The following is a 16,842-nucleotide window of genomic DNA, read 5'->3' as shown; positions in this document are numbered from 1 at the left end:
TTTTTTTTTTTTCTTAAAAGAAATTTAACCTACTTTTACTTATCAATGCATTACATTTATCAACAGTGACAGTAAAGACATTTATTTCTATTTCAAATCAAACATTCTTTTAAACATTCTATTCATCAAACAATCCTGAGAAAAAAAAATAATGTTTTCAACAAAATATAAAAAGTAGCACAACTGTTTTCAACATTGATAATAATAAAAATGTGTAATAAAACACAGAAGACTGGGATAATGGCTGCTGAAAATTCAACTTGCCATCACATTAATAAATTACATTTTAAAATATATTACAAGTGAAAACATATTTTAAATGTTATTAATATTTCACAATATTACTGTTTTATTGCATTTTTGAACAAATATACGCAGCCTTGGTGAACACAGAGATTTCTTTTAAAAGCAAAAAAAAAAAAAAAAAAAAATCTTGACCCCAAACTTTTGAATGGTAGGGTATAAAAATCCACTTTGCAGTCATGTTCACACAAGACACATTCTAGTATTCCATCTATGAGAAATTAATTTTCTTTTTATGTTATAAATGCAGTGTTATATGCAATATTATATTGTTTTAAATTGTTGGTCAAAAAACACATGCAGATGAATATGAAGTGAAGTGACATAAAGGCCAAGTACGGCAACCCATACTCAGAATATGTCCGACGCATTTAACCCATCCAAGTTAGTGCATACCCATTAAGAGCAGTGAGTAGTGAACACACACACTGCAAACCGTGGACACACACACACCCAGAGCAGTGGGCAGCCATTTACTGTGGCACCCGGGGAGACTTGAACCTGTGACCTTCAGGTTACAAGTCTGACCCTCTAACCATTAGGCCACAACTGCTTCTAAAAATACCCCTAACAATGACCAATTAAATTTATGGACACATGAGGCAGATAAAATGTGAGGTGATGTTTTCAATCTTTAACTACCCCGTATGTCTCCATGGAACTGCTAGCTTAAGAGATACATTAAAAGCTTCTCCTTCTCCCTCTTTCTCTCTCTCTATCTCCCTCCAGTGTGCAGCCTAACTCATTTGATCTTTTCTATGCTCCTAACCATAGCAGTTCTTAAACACTCCATCTTGGACTTAGACTCCACACTGAAAGACTCGCCAAGGCCCAGGAGAGCAGCCAGACGAGACTGAGTTAAGTGGTACACACACAAGCACACATACACACATCATAAATGTAAGATAGCAGATCTCTTTCTGAAGTCTCTCTCTCTCTCTCTCTCTCTCTCTCTCACACACACACACACACACACACACAGACACACAGACACACACATACACACACACACTAGTTTTACTTTTATTTAAATTTGTTCCTCAGAGGTTAGTAATTCTCTACAGCCACAACATTACAGGCATTGATCTGTTTCTCTCTGACTCCAGACACCTTCTCCTGTAACAGGGCCATTCCCAGAGAGCTTCGGAGCTTCCCCAGCAGCCTTTCGTCCTTATTGTGATGCAGAGAAACAAGTTCTGTGCACAGGACCTCTGTTAGCGTCTTTTAAAATCGGTATAGGCGTTTGGCAGAGTTCCTAGCAAGGAAAACAACTCCAATGTATAAATCATTAATGAGAGTTCTTACTTTTATTTAGATCTGTTGTAAACAAAGTCAACTTCTATTTTATGGAAATGGAGAGCATATGTTATGGAAGCACAAATACGACAAGTAGTCAAACAAATGAGCCACCATCCAGATCTGAGAACTTTTATAAAGAAGGGAAGAAAAAAAAAAGATCTTTCATGATTTGCACATTGAAGTCAACGTGAAATGCTAATTGCAACCTATTTTATTTCTGCAATAAGACATTGTATAGTGAAACAGGGTTTTACACAGGCATAAATGTAGGCTGGGTCTTTTATTTTTTGGGAATTGATTGGAAAAGCATGCGTTACATCCCAGATAGGACCAGGTGGTTGAAAGGGCGTAGTTAACTCCTTAGCATTCCTGTAACATTTGCCTAAAACGCCTAAAAAAAGGCATAACCAAAGTTAATTGCATGCTGTTCTTGAACCATTTGGAGTATATGCATGGTTTTGGTCTCTTTTGAAAGGTATGTGTACCACGGGTGGTACTAACAGGTTAAAAATTCAGAGAGGTTCATGACATCAGCTGAAAAGGAAGGGTGGGCTATAGTTATTATATTTTGTTAAATAAGTTTTAATGAAAAAAAAAAAAAAAAAATGGAACATTATTTATTCATGATGTGCGCTATAAAGTGAAGTAGAAAACAGAGTGGATTTTTAAAAAAAGTTTATTTCATATTTTCCCTAATGTCAGACAGTGAATATATATCACAGGAGAATTGTGTCTTTTTTATTTTTCCTGAAAGACATAAAAAAAAAAAAACCCGACCCGTTTGCTTTGTTAACCCTTAAATGCATACCTCGGGTCTTTAGTGACCCGGGACGTCATTCACTACCCTCCTCCTTGTTCATTTTTTAAAGTTAGACATCAACCTTCTTGGTATTCCTCAGTCAATTCATTATAAAGAATATAACAAGAAAAAAAATCATAAAATTATAAAAGAATGCCTATTTTTGTATTCATTTTTTTGTAAAAAATTGTATAGGGTCGCAAAACGACCCGAGGTGTGTATGAGTGTACGTATATTTTTTCTGCACAACTGAATCTTAGATGACGGAATAAGTGCAATTCATCTTTATTCCACAAGGTGGTAATGTCTGATACACAATGCTGAAGTGACGATTCATTTAGACAGAAAACGAAATAATAAGAAAAACATGAAATGGCTCAGCGATTTACTGCAGAGCAAGTACTGAACGCAATCAAATATGACTGTAACTGTTACAGCATGCAACGTCAACTGGCGGCCCGCGGGCCAAATCCGGCCCGCCAGAGATTTCCATCCGGCCCCCAGAATAATACTGAATTCAGGAATAGCCTTGTAAGAGGAAAAAAGTTTAGGGCTGGTCCGAATACCATTTTTTGAGCTTCGAAGCTTCGGTAGTAATGAACGTATTTTTCTCTCTAATAAAGGCAGGAATCTGTGTCTGTATGTCCGTTTGCATTTTTATTATTTCGAGAACCGTTCATCCAATCGACTTCACAAGGCAGTGCAGTGTCGCATTTGGTGCAATATAGATGGACACGCGAGACGCGACACATTCAGAATTAATAAACTTTTAGTAAACTACAGTCAGAACAGCGCGAGCGGGAAGCGGCGCACCTCATGCGGGCAGGGCTTATGCTGGACACTGAAGAACGGACGGAGCGTCCGTTCGGAGAACGGACACTGCACTAGTGATATAAAACGCACACACACAGGTCTGTTAAATTAAGCAATACTTTTAAGGTAGTCTAATATTTTTCTGACTAACAAATTGGCACAGTAAGGGTAGATTTAAATAAAGAAAAACGAAATTTAAATAAAGAAAAAACGAAATTTAAATAAAGAAAAAACGAAATTTATATAAACAAAAACGAAATTTAAATAAAGAAAAAACGAAATTTAAATAAAGAAAAATGAAATTTAAATAAAGAAAAACGAAATTAAGTTAAATTAAAAACGAGATTAATTTAGATTGATAATAACGGGTAAAAATGCTAATACATTTTGTTTCTATTATTGTATTTTCCACAGTGTCAAAGCAACAAAACACAAGCTCAGACATGCACTTCGGTCCATACAAACTCCGCTGTTCTGAACACTCCCATTGCTGGAACACACGTCGGTTCTATTTCTAGCATGCACGCGTTTTCCGCGTGGCTCGAGTGCGCCTGAGACGCGTGTCTCAGTGTGCAAACTCCAACCTGTTAAATATGGGAGCCGAAATAAAAACGGACACGCCATGCAGCTGAGACGCTCACGCAGCCAGTGTGTCGCCGGCCTTATTCAAGGGGGAATGAGAATCGTTTCGCGGGGGATCCCAGGTGTGCAAAAAATAAAATAAAAAATATTCGAATGTCAAATTTTCAAATCGAATACCAACCCACCGAACGAATATTTGAATATTCGGGTCCGTTCCATATTTATTTATTTTTAAATCTAACGAAAAAAAAAAAAGCCTTCTGAAAAGTAGCTTGTGCCATAGCCTGCCTTCAGTCAAGAATGACGATAAACGCGTTCTCTCATTGAACATCTTTTATTGTTTCACGTGCTCATTTTTTCACAAATGTCAAAATTTTCCTTGCCTGGGATTAGCGCACAATTGCGTGACAGTGATGGACAGCTTGACAGCCTCACAAATATGAAGCCTAAAATATCGCTATCGCCCCCTGGTGGCTTGCTGCAGTACAGGTAATATGTAAAAAATAAAATAAATTTGGAATTAGAATTAGTATATCAAATAATAACATATTAGGATACAATTCGAATTTTATTTTATATTACGAGTATCTGGCCCTTACAGTGTCTGCAGAGAAAAATTCTGGCCCTTGGACAAATATAGTTGATGACCCCTGTGTTACAGGATGAATCTGGTAAAGCTGTTAGCGATCGAAATATTGATTTTGAAGATGTTGAAAATTATATAGTTTTGAGAATACGTTTGAGATTGCGAATGGGCTCATATTCGTGACCTCAAACATAAAACTAGCCCATTATTTGCTGAATTTACTGGGAAATGAGCTCTGATGAGGACAATGATGATGGCATAAAACATCTGCTCAAACGGAGCCCTTTCAAGCTCCAAAAGGTTACAAAATATGATTTATTTTATTCTTCTGTAATTGTTACTCTAATATCAGAGGAGTTTTATATTATCGCGACAGGTAGAGATCCTTCAGTGTTAGATATAGATCCGGGTCGATAAAGACCCGAATATGTAAGAATGATTGGCGAAACAGTCATGCATTTAAGGGTTAAGGCAAATTGTATGTATCCCCAATAAAAATATATTTTTACCCTTTCTTCATAAATCTGACAAAAATATTTTAATCTATAGCATGCTCTCCACTGACACTGCTGTCTTCTTCATAAACAGGTACAGTAACTTTTGAAAAGAAAAGAAAGAAAAGAAAAAAGAAAGATGTTACAAGATTATATATATATTTTTTTGATGTGGTGGAAATTATGCCACAACTGGAGGGCAATCATTTTTGAACTTTTAGTTTAGATTACAGCAATTTTAAACATGTTATAATTCAATCGTAATGGATTTTTATAGTTTAAGATTGAAATTGTGAGTCTGAGACAATGGTCAAACAATAAAATATATACAGAAGCAAAAATAAATGTTAAAGATACATATAACAAAAACAGAAAAATAATTTTGAAATCTTAAAAAAAATAAAAAATAAAAAAATAAACCCCTAGTATATAAGAGTCTTCAAAGTTAAAGAAACCTATTTATATTTATTTATTAGATACCAGTATTGCTCCAACTATTTATGCTCCAAGTATTACTCCTATTATTAAATCAGAACCACAAGTATTGACACTTTTACAATGCCCATAGCTGCTCTAATTAGGCCAACAGAAGAAGTAGATCTGCCTCAGTGAAGTGAAGACCAGTGATACCAAGAACGGTACGATTCTGCAGCATTTACCTTTCCCCAGAGGATCCACAGGCAGCCATGCTGCAGAACGGTTCGGCTCTCAATATCAAAGGATGCAAAGCAGGATGAGGCAGCGCTGGAGGCAGGCGTGATAACAAAGTGGTCGTTTAGATCTAGGAAATTAGTTCAATTTTAATTTGCTCACATTGTAAAACGACTCCCGGTATGGCTCTTTGCGAAGCTTGTAATTACACAGAGGGGAAAAAAAACAAAAAAAAAACACTGGGTGCACTGGGAAAATAAAAGCAAAAAACCATAAAACCATAAAAACAATACTACATTCACCTTTAATTAAGCTTCATGTTCAGTACAGTTCATTTGGCTTTATTTGTTTAATGATTCCTGTTGTTTTTAGAATAATTAAGACTCATTCATATACCTCCACTGAATTTCAGGTGCTAAAAGAGTAATTTCTGCTACTTTCACCTCAAAGCAGTTGCTGGATCCAGCAATGCCCACCATTCAGGCATCTACCTTCTAAAATGCCAATTAAATACAACCCTCAGTGCCAGTTAATGGACTCCGTAATGGCTATGTCAATATGAATATATATTTTCCCCTCAGACAGACATGTATTGAGTATCAGCTGACATACTGTCTGAGCAGGGGTTAGAACAGCAGGGAGACAGTAATTTAGAAAATCGATCCAATTCCCTGCAACCACGCTTTAAAGTTTTCTAGAAAACGGCCGTGGCTTTGGGAACAAACCTGAGGAAAGTTGTTCGGCTGCCTGACCTCCAGTTCTGGTTTTGCCTAATGGTCATGTAGCGCATAATAACAATGGCGAAGAGGTTTAGGTGGAATGGAAGAAAGTGAAGGGTTTTATTATTCCGAGTGTGTTTGAATTGTTACAATGACAGACAGCGTAGAGAGTAAGTCGTTCTCTCTCTCTCCCCCCAGCAATCATCCCATCTCAATGGCACTTTGCTTGCCCCCAAGGACAAGACCTTTATGACAGGAGGACAAGAGTGTGTCTGTGTGGAAGATATAGTTCTAGAGATTCTTTCCCTGCCCTTCTCTCTTCGTCTTTTCTCGGTGTCTCTTTTCCTCTCTTTCCATGACAGTTTTGGGGCATTTTCCAGCATCGCTGTGTTTGTGTGTATGAGGTGTAAGGGTAGAAGGACATGGGAACTAAGAGAAAGAATTTTAGGAGAGGGAGAGAGAGAGAGAGGGGAAGAGATGTAGTCCCACAGGTAAACAACTTCATCGTTAGCACAGGGGACTGCCGGTAGAAAATGCAATTATGATTTCGTATGCGGTTTAAAATTCTCATTCGCCTTTAATGAATGGTCTCAGAGCTAGTGACCTGACGGGGCAATGCAGTCTAGGCCTCATCATCTCTCTTCTCTCTCCCTCTCTCTTGCCTTTTCTTGGTCTCTTTATCTCTTTCCTTCATTCTCTCTCTTTGTCCCTCCATCTGCCCACCTCCCTCTCTGTATCTCTGTACTCTCTGTTGACAGTCTATCTGGGTATGGAAATAGGCGATGGAGATTGCCTCTAGCAGTCAGTCCCCAGAGGAGGAAATAGGCCCATGATAGCACAATTACTTAATACGCAAAAAAGCTGAAAATAATAGCTTTGGTGTGTGACGGAAAAAACAAATCGGGGAGCTTTGATAGGCAAAAAAAGAAAAAAGAAAAAAAAAAAGAAAAAGAAATTCAATCAGAGGTCCATTTCAGGCAGCCCGGGATCCTGCTGATTCCACTAATTTGTGTTATTCCCTCCACCACCTACCTTCCCTCAGCATTTAGATATACAAATCCTACTGAATGGTCTTCCTGAATGCTAATCATATCTGTCAGTTAGCAGTTGGCAAACAAAGGGTAGAGTGACAGATTGCTGGAATATACTCAATGCTTCCTCACATGACAGTTTTACAAAACGCAGAGTATTACCAGTCATTATTCAATTTGGAAAGGCAGTCTATAGTGAAAATTGTAATAGACTGCTAAATGTGCTGCCCGACTCGCCGCCCGGAGCGAATATTGAAAAAAGAATTATAAGCATTGAGTTTTAGGACAAATGATTCATTTTTAATCTCCGGTTGGTATTTAAATGTTATGAATGTGATTTTCTACCTCTGAGAGGGGAGACACGTGTGTATTTTCTGCCTTATGCGGAGCAGCAGGCACTCATTGAGCGGAGGAGGAATTCTGCTTTCCATTTATTTGTGTCAATTTGATGTACATTTAAATGATTGCTAATGCTGCAGTTGCAGTTTTGGTTCTATATGCAATGTTACTGTGGTACTGTGGAGTTGTTGATATTGCAATCTTTCTCTATCACCATGTGCCACTGAGCAAGACACTTAACCTTAAAAAAAAAAAAAACATTGGTATGGGTGCACTGGGAAAATAAAAGCAAAAAAAGCATAAAAACAATACTACATTCACCTTTAATTAAGCTTCATTTTCAGTACAGTTCATTTGGCTTTATTTGTTTAATGATTTCTGTTGTTTTTAGAACAATTAAGACTCATTCATATACCTCCACTGAATTTCAGGTGCTAAAAGAGTCATTTCTGATACTTTCACCTCAAAGCAGTTTCTGGATCCAGCAATGCTCGGATCCAGCAATAAGTTGTTGATATTGCAATCTTTCTCTATCACCATGTGCCACTGAGCAACACACTTAACCCTGGGTTGCTCTTGGGGGGCTATGCCTACAAACAGTTTATTCAGTAGTAGCACTGGGTGGAATGACATGCAGTATATAACATATAGTGTTACAAAAGTGTCAAACAGTAGAGATTGTGCTACATATAACATTTATTCTATGGTATGTCTGCAGCAAAAAAAATAAAATAAAATAAAAGTAAATAAAATAAATAAACATGCATATAACAATAACAAAAAGTGTAGACAGCTTGCATGATTTTAAAGGGAGCAAATTCATTTTGGCGTATCATGCCACACTGCATACATGTAGATACATAACAGTAGGTTGTTTACGGTTGCCAAGTACCATCACAGCTTGCCTAATAAATAGAATATAATTCAAATAAATTAGAAATAGAATTAAATTGATCTGTCATGCAACTATGATTTCAAACTTGGGGCTCATCCAGTCAAATTGAGCAATTTATTACTGTTTTGAAAACCGTCTCTAATTTGAGTATTGTTTAGGGATGTCCAGATCCGATCACGTGATCGGAAATCGGGCCCGATCACGTGGTTTCAGACTCGATCGGAATCGGACGTTACCTCCCGATCAGGACTCGGATATATATGTATTAGGGGTGCAACGGTTCTCGGTAAAAAATCGAACCGTACGGTTCTCCACTTACGGTTCGGTACGCACTTGCACCGCGGTCCATCTCGAATGACGACGCATCTATAGACCAATTTGGTGTTTGCAAACAGCGATGACGTTTTTTTGTGGGCGGAGCCTAGCTGGTTGCAGAAAATGACAGTTGAGCAGTAGAAGTCTATGGAAGCCACAAAATAAAAGAATAAAAAAAGTTCATTTCGAGTTTATATCTCACAATTCTGACTTTTATTTCTTGCAAATCTGAGTTTACATCTCACATTTCTTACAAAGAAAAACAGAATTGTGAGATATACTCGTTATTCTGTCTTTTCTGAATTGCAATTTATCCCGCAATTCTGACTTTTTCCCACTCAGAATTGTGAAATAAATTCACATTATAAAGTCCGAACTGGGAGTAATAAACACGCAAATGCAAGAAAAAAAAGTCAGAATTGTGAAATAAAAATGATTATGTTTAAAAGTTATCTATGTAAAATATTATAGGTTTAAATTATTTTAATTATTTCATGCTGTAACTGCTATGAATGTATGTCCTCTGAACTGCATATGTGAATATTATGTAGACTTACTGTTTACATCAAATTCCTGCTTTAATAGTAGACTAATCCTTGCAGGTGTCATCAGTCCAGTCTGTGTAAAGTCTCTTTTTAGGACGTTTTCAACGATGGTTTTCTTTAAAAATGAAGACTATATTTTTTTTTGCCGTATGCTCTAATGTCCAGTCATTTACGCCGTCATCGCCGTTGATAGCGCGAGCGCAGGTGAGACCTGAACAGCACACGTTGCTATCTGTGTTTAAACTAACTCATTTAAGCCTTGCTGATTTACACCTTCAAGAACAAGACGCGAAAGAGAACTCGCGCACTGTGAGAAGATTTGTGTGCGCTCATCCGAAGCGCGCACACGCTTATTTCAGTCAGCGCGCAAATACTGAGTTCTCTTTCAAGTCTTGCGCTTCAGCGGACAAATTCATACAAAAATTATGTCAACATGCCCGTCTTAGCGAGTATCCTAGCAAACATAGTCGGTTATGTCTTAAGTGAACGTATATTAGTCGAGAAAGACAGCGCATGATGTGTAACAGTATATGTACTGGATCGTGCATGTCTTATAGGGAAAAAAACTATTCCTGCTGCCTGTTTTTAATGTTAAATCACACAACAAATAACAAAGAAATCACTCACTGCTCTTGACTGAATAGTTTTTGTAACTTCAATAATGATTAATCTTTATTTATTTTATACAGTAAAGATAATATGCAGTGTTATTTTATATTTGATTACTTTATCCATTTTCTGTACGTGAAAACTACTGTTAGATACCTGAAAAACCTGAAAAGCACTGTTCCTGGATCCTGGATCTGTTTTTTCGCTCTTCTTTATTCTTTTTTATGTATTATAGAAGTATCGGATCGGGACTCGGTATCGGTAGATACTCAAAATCAAATGACTCGGACTCGGACTCGAGGGCAAAAAAACGTGATCGGGACATCCCTAGTATTGTTACAGTGTACTAATGCCAAATTTATTAATCTATTATAAATGACTGTGTGGTAAAAAATGATTAATCCATATGATGAAGTGACTTTCATTTTGTCAAAAAAATAAATAAAATAAAATAAATAAATAAATACATAAAAATGCTAAGTTGTTATGGAAATTATGGTTCGACACTTCCAATTTTTTAAGCAATATATTTCCACAACTTTTCATTCATTCATGATTACTGTAATGGTGGCTGTAGTAGCACACAATGAAGAGGGAAATCCAAACTAACAGTCATTAATGACAAAATTCAAGGAATGCAGGAGAACACAGGAAAGCTATAAACAACAACCATGTAAAACTAAGATGACAGAACAATGAACAGAGGAAACTAAGAGTATAAACACACAGAGATAACAAAGTAACTAAATGAACAACAGATGAACGTAATCCAATCAGAAACCACAGAAACTAACTAGCAAACAGAACTCAGGAAAAGCAGCACAGGGAACAGAATGAAACTGAAACCAAAACAGACAGAGACTTCTAGATTAGTAATTATTTTTGCAGAGCAAAACTAGAAACATTTTTATTCTCTATAGAAATTTGCCTGTATTTTAAAAATGCTTTCATTACTTTTCATAAATGTTAAAATTACCAGATAGGTTTACATTTTTTTTAAAATTAAAATTTAGAATATTTAAAAGATTTCAATGCCGATTAGTGTCACGATTATGGACTCTTATTTTGATATTCTGTTTTGTTTCCATTAGTTCATGTGTCCTTGCTTTGTTTAGTTTCTGTTTCCTTTGTTTCTGATTATTTGTTTGTTCCTATGGTTACATACTATCTGCACCTGTCTGTCATTATGCCTTGTATTTATACTTCCTGTTATGTTTAGCCCCTTGTTGGTTCTTGTTTACATTTGTTTGGTTGTGTTTTATTGTTACTCTGTGATTTCTAGAGTTTTCCTAGTTTAATTGAAGTTAAAGTTTTTTTCTGTGGTAATCTCCTTCATTGTGTGATTTATACAACCACCCGTTACAGTGGGAACCATGTATATTAAATATTTTGGCCTAAAAAAGCCTAAATTCAATCTGTTCATCATATAAAGCAAACATGGACTAAATTGCTCAATTCATATGGATTAGTTTTACAATTTCTTTATGAACTTTTTGAAGCGTCAAAGTGTCAGTTGTGTAGCTGTCTATGGAAGGACAGAATGCTGTCAGATTTCATCAAAGAGATCTTCATTTGTGTTCCGAAGATGAACAAAAGTCTTACGGGTGTGGAACGACATGAGAGTGAGTAATTAATGACAGAATTTTCATTTTTGGGTGAACTAACACTTTAACTAACAAGAAACTCTGATTAATTCATTAGTAAGTAATAGCGCTCATTTGAATAGAGAGTATGCACGTGACGTCACTGTTGGCTGGTGATTGTGGTTACACCCACTGAGTGGCTAAAAAAACTGAGTGGCAGCATTGGTTTTCAGGGTGAATGCCGCGGAAAATACAGAAAACCACATCCAAAACGGGAAAGAACTTTGCGAATGACTGTACAAATAGATTTGACAAGAAATCTGAGGTATATTTTTATAGACTCCAGAAAGCTACAGACAATTCACAGACAACTGGACTCCGGGCAGAGAAACGTGGATTTGCAGTTATTATTTTGGGGTAAAATCAAATATATTGTATTGACAACTCATAAATTAAATATGTACTGTCTTATATTCTGCATAACTGGGTCTTTTTAAATAAACACTGACAAAAACTATACAAGTTTTAGGGCTGGACCATATGACGATATATATAACATTAATATAAATGATCACTTAGATTTAGACCTATCTATATTGTATTTATATAAAGCATTCACAGGCAAATTTGCTTTATGTATTTCCCTTGCGACGAAATGAGGCACATCTAAATGTCAGGAAACATAATTCCTAGCTGCATGTCAATATCCATGGATTAGGTTTCTTTGACAAGATGTAAGGAAAACTATAGAGTCCAACCTTTAGTGTAATCGTTTGTTTTACTCGTGTTTTTGCAGTTTCCCCTATTGAATCCAGTTTTGCCACTCAGTCCAGCTGAGGGAGCGTGTTCCGGCGGGAAAGTGACATCAATGCATACCTTCTATAAGGTAGTTCACTATTAGCTAATCAATAACAACTATTTTTTCATACCTCCCAGGGGACTACTAAGAATACACAGGTTCATAATTAATGTGAATAATGCATAATGTATAATTAAGATCAATTAAGAAAGTATTTCAAAATCCTTCATAAGCAATTACTAATTATTTGGTACAGCATTCTAATTTGAAAAGCACGATGACTCTCTAGTAATGACTGAAGTCAAGAGGTTTTTGTAAGGTTTTGGATAATATTGCTTCTGACAGATTTGGTAATACTTGAGTCATTACTAGTGGGTTACCATGATCTTCACTTTAGATACTCATCCAAATAATTAGTCATTCCTTCTGAAGGATTTGTTAATACTTGAGTCATTATTAGTAGGTTACCATGATCTTTACTTTAGAATTAATTATACATTGTGCATTACTCTCATTAAAGGCAGCAATTTGTTTTATTAACTTTCTGTTATACTGGTTGAAACTCTCTTCACATCCTGATAGCAATCAATAATAGAAGTGGCCTAAATATTTAAAAAAATGTACATATATCTTCTGTGGAAGTCTCAGGACCAAAAAATGTTCTGTCTGAATCTATTACAGTTCCTGAATCTATTACAGTTCCTCCAAAACAAAGCAGCAGCTTATGCTGCATTCACACCACTACCTGTGACGTTCTACCTGGAGCTCTTCACATCCTCAGACTCAGATTTATGTGTTTCTTTGTCAACACTATCAATGCCGAAATTAATCTACAGCAGTCAGGTTGTACAAATATGAGCTCTGTAAGTTGTTACATTCATTATTATTGTAATGTTATGTGCTTTGAGATATGAGGTAATTTAATGCTGTATCTCGTATGTGGAGCTCTGCAAATTCTGCTTTCAAAGCTAGCTTGCTATTAACCCTTTCGCACGTAAGTTTAAAATATTCTGGCTGTGCCCCCAGTGTGAGTTTTTCAAGGCAACCGTTATTTAGAACGTATCACTTTAATGTTTCCATGGTGACGCGTCATTGCTTTTTCACATGAAAACACCGCAGCGCTGTATGACTGATGATCTGCTTTTATTTCATGTTTAATTTTTTATTCAAAATCCTCACAAATTTGGTAACTATAGCATGAAATATCTGATATTCAGATTGTCAAATATGTGCAAGTGGATGTGTTTTGCTGTTTAAACACCTTTATAACGATCGCGATAGTTGAACTATATGGGCGCCGCCATGTTAGTTTGTGACGCACAGAGAATCTGATCTGTTGGATTTACAAGACGCAAATTCATCCACTTCCCCCGGAATACATGAAAGTAAGTGAGCCGGTGAACTGGGGAAGAATAGAGTAAACTTTAAAGTTACATACACAATGTATATCTGATCTGAATAAAACGTGTCGTCTAATTATAATGGAAAGGATTGTTACTGCCGCTTCTATAGACATTAGTGTGTATTTTACAAACACTAAATGTTTTGTTAGTACTCATGTGTATTTAAGTGTCTGAAATCTAAAATAAACATTATGTGGTTGAAAACACTGCATATTTGTGATATATGAAAAGCTCTGAGCGCGTCGGTGCCAGCCAAAGCACGCAAACACATTTGAATTCGGCAGTTGATCACGTGATGCGCTGAACTTTCGGGGTGATCGCACGCATTAAAGGGTTAATAGCCTCTCCAAACTTTTTTGTTAGTTAATAGTAGTTATTATAATGCTAATATTGTGTTGCTCATTTGTTCCTGTTAAGCTATTCATTAATGACTGAACAGTATTCTAAAGTGTTACCATGTTACTCAATACAAATGTTCATGTTCATGTTAGTTAACAGTGCATTAACTAATGTTAACAAATACAACCTTTGATATTAAAATGCATTAGTAAATGTTGAAATTAACATTAGCTAATATTAATTAATGCTTTATAAGTATTGTTTATGTTAGTCCATGTTAACAAATGTAGTTAACTAATATTAACAAATGAAACCTATTTGTAAAGTATACTTTATACCATCAGCTTGATATAAAATTACTTTGCTGTGATCTGGTAAGATTTTAGTATCCCACCCTTATATCATTAGTGTATGAATCGGGTCTTGGGATTTAAAAAAAACTACAAAATGGTCACATCCACAGTTCTCTGGAACTACCGTTGGCAGACGCTGAAGGACAGTGTTTCTGATGCAATGCTTTTGTACCCCAGATCATAAACATGTCTTTGTCCTTTCTCTAAATTTCTATTCTGCTCTTTTTTTCCCCTTTGTTTCATCACCTCTTTTTTCTTGGTTCCTCCTTTTCTACCTCACTCTCTTCCTCTGTCCCTCCTTTCCTCTTCGGCCACCCTCGCCCCACTCTCCTCCCATTTCTATTTCTCTCACCCTTTTGCTCCCTCCATCATTAAACTTTAAGCTCTCGTTGTATTTTTTTCTTCCTTTTTTGACTATGAGTCCATTTTTTTTTTGCTTGGTGGAATTAAAGAGAGGAAAAACAAAGTTAATGAATTCTTAATGAGAAGCACCGAGGCTGGAGGTGACACAGGGGAAAAATACTTCCCTCCCCCTGATTGATGATCATAAGAGCACATTCAAATAAACCAAACAGAGTGATTTATTTCCTGCTGTGTGAGACCTCAGCCACTGGCATATACAGGAAACATATTTGACAGGCACCGAGAGACAAAGCGCTCGACTGCAGCCATCAGTTAAGGCTTAACTGCAGGGTCCTTAGGCTGCCGTGGATGGACATTTGCTTTTGACAGTTCAAGGAAGTGTTCGGGTCATATGGGAGAGCTAAGACAGCTTCAGGGGTTTGAAAGATGGATACACACACAAGCCATGAATGTAAGTGCACTTAAGTATGTATGACAGGTTAAACGGTGACCTGATGCTTACCCTATTGCTTAGCAGTCTCCACCAATTAGTTTCATTATCTTAGTGGCCAGCCTCTGACCTAGATGTAAAAGTGCTATCCCAGAGAGAAAACACTCTACAGCACAAAGTTCACCCATCTGACAAGCTTAATTAACATGTAATAGGCTGAATGAGCTCCTCCACACATACTGGCATTCAATCGATTTGGATTCAATTATCATTTATGGTGCAATCAAATCTAAGCCTGCTTAGAGAGTGTAATAGGCTCCTAATTGAGAATGATAGTGTTATGCATTGAGCATTTGAACTTTATGCTGTTAAGACATTTAAAGCCACCATTAGGCATGTAGAAATTAGCAAAATACAACTTAAATTAAAATAAATCTGATTGCGTGAGCATTGTGATGTTTGGCCTTGAGACAATATTGTACTTTAATGCCAGCTTTTTGTGTCTGCTGAATCATACAGAAGCAATATTTTAAGGATTTCTGTTTTTATTTACATAAAAAGAACACTGTGCAAAGTTGTAACTTTAACACAGCTATATTTTAATGCTGTTCCCTAAACACGGAACATTCTCTCTTCAGTATACTGAACTCTGCATAACTGTTTTTTTGTTTGCTTGGTTTTTTTTTTTTTTTGGAGAATTGAGCATCCTAACTGCGGATAGTGAGATAACTGATGTATCAATCAAAAAAATTTCCCTGAGGTGCAGAATTGTCTGAATGGCCCCAGTTCTCTGTTTTCATGCCCTGTGCTCAGTACTCTTTACTGCAGTGCTCAATCCATAGAGAACAAGGAGAAAAACAAGATGAGAATGAGTCCAAATAAATATATCTGCCTGATGATCTGCAAGTTATTTCTATATAAAAGCAAATGAATAAATGAAACAGAAATGTTTAATCAAACCACTGCAAGCTTGAGATATTCCTAAATGTTAAACTTCAAGTATGTTGAGTGAATCAGTTTAGTTAGAAGCAAGAAAAATTTTATGGGGATTAAAAGTGGTTACACTTGAAGGATATGCAATGTTTACAATAACTCCCTTGAGGAGTGAGTGGCTACATTTACATGCACCCAAACAATCTGTTTATTGTCACGGTTAGCAGGGAAGAGGAGAGGCCAGGATCTAATCGCAAACAGTATTTATTTAATAAACACACAAACAAAGATAATCCAAACGGGGAAAGCCGATGACAATAATACACACATGTAAAACATAAATCCAACATGGAAGATGAGAATAATCAAACGAGGACACAGGAGATGCAACAGCCTTGCACAAACATGTTAAGACAACGACCAACAAACAAAGACTGAAACACAGGGGTATACAGTGGGTACGGAAAGTATTCAGACCCCCTTAAATTTTTCAGTCTTTGTTATATTGCAGCCATTTGCTAAAAACATTTCTTAAAATCAGTTCTTTTTTTTTCCCTAATTAATGTACACACAGCACCCCATATTGACAGAAAAACACAGAATTGTTGACATTTTTGCAGATTTATTAAAAAAGAAAAACTGAAATATCACATGGTCCT

The 16,842-nt window shown here is 36.3% G+C and overlaps 1 protein-coding gene across 2 annotated transcripts in view; it reads right to left on the bottom strand.

Moving 5' to 3' along the window:
- The window catches only part of epha6 (eph receptor A6), a 157,426-nt gene that overhangs the window by 47,806 nt on the left and 92,778 nt on the right, over nt 1–16,842 (bottom strand). The gene's annotated exons all lie outside the window — the stretch shown is intronic.

This window comes from Megalobrama amblycephala, linkage group LG7, assembly GCF_018812025.1.
Source record: "Megalobrama amblycephala isolate DHTTF-2021 linkage group LG7, ASM1881202v1, whole genome shotgun sequence".
Lineage (NCBI taxonomy): Eukaryota > Metazoa > Chordata > Actinopteri > Cypriniformes > Xenocyprididae > Megalobrama > Megalobrama amblycephala.
Note: the sequence above shows the minus strand (reverse complement) of the source record. Positions and strands in the feature narration are given on the sequence as shown.